Raw genomic sequence first — 4,456 nt, forward strand, 5'->3', positions numbered from 1 at the left:
GTATCCAGGCTACAGAGTGTCTGTCTGTGGGGGTTAGGTTGTTGTCAGACTGCTGTGTTCAGGCGTTGCCATGTCGGCTTATTATAAGTGACTTTGGGCTTAATTGTGTTTCTGTAAACTTGCTTGTTGTAAATATTATCGCTGGTCGAGTTTTTTGGGGGGCTTGTTGTTTCTAAAGTGTACTTGCTTATTTAGGCTGGCTTCCAAATGTTTTGTAATTATTATACAAACCAGTAGGTGGTTCTCAAATATCTTCTTGAAAATGTTTTGTGCCACAGGGAGCATTTGTGTTGTTAGAATGTTTAAAAAAAAAGATCCAATTATTCCAAATTTAAAAAATAGTTTTTGAAAATAGCAGATCTACAAGCTCACAATGTGTCGCATTGCAACACGTTGTGAGCGTGTAGATCGGCTATTTTCAAATAGCCGATGTGCCTATAGGCCGGTTAAGGGGGCCCCTCACACCCGCCGTAATGTTGGTTCTGTATAGGTTTAAAGTCTAGATGCTTATTTTTGGCTTATTTTCAGAAGATTTCTTAATATTATTAAGTATTATTAAGGATTAAATATTAGAATATTTTCTCAAGTTTTCCTAGACCTGGTTGCTTATTTTTCTCACAAATATGGCAACACTGGCTGTGTAACACAGGCAGAGAGCAGCATGAGCTCTTCTAGGCAGTGGTGGAAAAAGTACTCAAATGTTTTACTTAAGTAAAAGTATCAATATTGCAATGTAGAAGGACTCTGTTACAAGTAAAAGTCTGAAGTTCAAAATGTACTTGAGTAAAAGTACAAAAGTATTGGTATCAAAATGTACTTAAAGTAACAAAAGTAAAATTACTGAAATGCTTGTAGATCGCCTATTTTCAAATATTATAGGTATAAAATAGGACTAAAGTGGTTAATGTATGTTTTATAATGTGATAATGTTTATATGCAAAGTAACTAGTAACTAAAGTTCTCAAGTAATTGTAGTGGAGTAAAAGTACAATATTTGCCTCTTGAGATGTAGTGGAGTAGAAGAAAAAGCATTGGAAATATACTAAAGTAAAGTACCTCAAAATTGTACTTAGGCTACTTGAGTACAACATTTCCACCACTGCTTCTAGGCTACTAACTGAAGTGACTCATACAATCGTTTGCGGGCAGAGCCTTTTCCATGTAAGCTACACAACACACAATGAAAGTAGTGGCTGGAAGAGCACTTCCAGATGATGTTTCCCAAATGAGGTATTGGTGCATGAAACCAGTGTTGCCAGATTTTGCGAGAGAAATAAGCAACTATGAAAACAAGCCCAAAAGAAGTGACCATTATTGGCCACATGAGCATCGGCTATTTGAAAATAGCAGATCTACAACTACTTGTAAATCTGCTATTTAAAAAAAAAAACATCTTGTAGAAAATGTGAAAATATTTTTTGAAACATTTCAACACAAATTCCTTGGCATAAAATATTTTCAGATGGGAGTCTGCAGACAAACAAATATTAATTAGGGGGTCCTTGGCATGAAAATAGAAACAAGGCCAAAAAAACGCAACCACCAATATTTACTAGCGACTTACTGTAACAGAAAAACAAGGCAGCCCAAAGTCGCTTATAATAAGCAGACATGGCAACACTGTCTCCAGATAATGTCTCCAAATAAGGTGTGCAAAACACACATGTGCTTACATTAGAAATGTGTTGTTGCACTGCCTTTGTCCGAGAGCCAAAAGTTTGTCATCACAACAGATTTATCTTGGCAAACAGCCTTAACGTCTCTGAAGCTACATTTTCCCATTATTATCGATCCTTGTATAAAAGGAGCACTTCACCCATTTGTAACCTTATCTTCGTACATTGGTCCTGCACTCACTAATGCTTATTATAAGATGGCACCATTACTGTCTACTCATGCACTCTTACTCATTAGTGGGCACTGGACAGATAAGAAACCACGCCTATACCAGTGACATCATTGATGGGGATTCCAAGCTAGAGCTCGTCGGGTTAGGCATGTAACCCGAAATACCCGGGTTCCGACCCGTACCCGGCTCGGTCACGGGTCCATTCACAAGAAGTGACTCCGGGTCCGGGTCGGAGCCGGTACAGTCCGTCTCGGGTCTCGGTTCTCCGACTGTGAAATGAACGGTTCCCCTAATACCCGAGTTGACCCGGCGAGCGGGTTTCTCGGGGCTTAGACTGTGAAAATCACGGTTCCACTAATACCCGAGCGGACCCGGCGATTGGCAGTCACAGCTGTCAATCACCCCCGCCCCTCCCCTTTTTTCTCCTCCGGCCAGTGGGAGACGAGCAGCATGCGTGACTTGTGTCACGTGACTTTAGTAAGGAGGAAGTGGTCGTGCTACACACAGTAAAAAAAACAAAACAAGAAAGAAGCATGGATTACAATGAGGTTAAAAAAAAGTTGAGTTTAGGACAGTACCGTGAGGAGAAACCAGCTGGGAACAGTCCGGCTTGGACCTCGTTCGTTTTAATTGTTGACAAAGATGGGAAGAAGGTTGGCGTTGCAAAATGCAAGGAATGCGACGGTTTCCTTAAGTATGACACGGCGAAGACGGGCACCTCTGCTCTGCTTAAACACCAGCGTCAAGCGTGCTTGAAGAAAAGGCCAAGTCAGGTGCCCATGGACTCGTTTGTTAGGACCGGAGGAGTCACGGTAAAAGCTAAGAAGGCCGTTATGGAAAAATGCGTCAAGGTCTGTGCAAAAGATATGCGGCCTTTCGTGGCTTTTGAGTCCCCAGCGTTTACCGAGTTGGCGCAGTTGTTAGTGGATACGGGGGCTACACACGGTAAATGCGACGCTAAAGCGCTGCTGCCTTCAGGCGTGTCTGTCTCCCGACACACACGGGAGAAATGCACCGAGCTAAAAGCCAAGCTGTTGCCAGAAATACAGAAGGCCATATCCGTAGCCCAAGCCTGTGGTGCAGCAACCGATATGTGGACGGATGACTATAGAAAAGTGAGCTATACGTGTATAACGCTGCACTTCATTGATGAAAATTGGGAATTCCAGAGCCGTGTGATCTGCACCTGCGCTTTCCCAAATCAGCCAAAAACAGGGGCGAACATAAAGAATGAAATCGTTAAACAACTGCAAGATTTTGGCCTGACAGAGTTGGAAATACAGAAGCTGGTTTTCGTCAGTGACCAGGCTCGAAACGTCCAGACAGCCCTGTCAAACTGGACTCACTACAGCTGCATTGCGCATGTCTTAAATACTGTACTCAAGCACACATTTAAGAAAGGTGAAGATGAGGAAGAGGATCAACTTGAAGAAGTGAGGTTATGCATGGATGAATGCAAGTCCCTGACCACGTTCTTCAAACACTCTGGTTTGCAACTGCAACTGCCCCGCTCACTCAAGCAAGAATGTGAAACCCGCTGGAATACCAAGCTAGATATGATGGAATCCGTGCTGTTCTCATATGATGAGGTGCAAAACATTCTCCAGGCCAGGGGGGAATGGCACAGGATGCGCAACACCTCAAAGGACACACTGAAGCTCTTAGTAAAATTCTTACAGCCATTCAAGAAAGCTACAGAAGAGATGAGTGGATCCAAATATCCAACAATTAATCTGGTGGCACTGTGGAAGTCCACCCTCATGAGCCACTGCCAACCCACAGCATCTGACACCACCTTTCTGGAAGTGCTGAAAAGAAGATGCCTGCAGCTGCTAGGTGATCGTATTGTGGTCGATAACCATGCAAAACTTGCTGTAATGCTGTGGCCAAAATTCAAACAGCTACGAATGTTTAGCCAGCAATAGTAGGGGGTACTAAGTGAAAAATCGTTACGCGGCGGATAAAAGCATGAAATTTGATACAGATGTCCCTTGGGTCATCCTAAAACATCCTAGAAGGGGTGCCCAAAAAAATCTTAAACAGGAAGTGAGTTATGGACAAAATCCAAAATGGCCACCTAAACTGTTGACCGTTGACTCAAAAGACACCAAAATAATCTCCAAAAAGCATAAAATGTGGCACACATGTCCCTTGGGTCATCCTAAGACATCCTAGAAGGGGTGCCCAAAAAAATCTGAAACAGGAAGTGAGTTATTGACCAAATTGAAAATGGCCGCCTAGTGTTGTCGATTGACTCAAAAGACAACTAAAGAATCTCCAAAAAGTATAAAATGTGTCACACATGTCCCTTGGGTCATCCTAAGACATCCTAGAAGGGGTGCCCAAAAAAGTCTTCAACAGGAAGTGAGTTATTGACTAAATTGAAAATGGCCGCCTACAGTGCTGGCGATTGACTCAAAAAGCCTATAGAATCTCCAAAAAGCATACAATTTGGCACATATGTCCCTTGGATCATCCTAACACATCCTAGAAGGGGTGCCCAAAATAATCTGAAACAGGAAGTGAGTTATTGACTAAATTGAAAATGGCCGCCTACAGTGTTGAAAGATGATGCAAGATACCTAAAGAATCTCATAAAAGCATGAA

The sequence above is a fragment of the Gymnoscopelus braueri genome (genome assembly GCF_963280865.1).
Source record: "Gymnoscopelus braueri genome assembly, chromosome: 20".
NCBI classification, from domain to species: Eukaryota; Metazoa; Chordata; class Actinopteri; order Myctophiformes; family Myctophidae; genus Gymnoscopelus; species Gymnoscopelus braueri.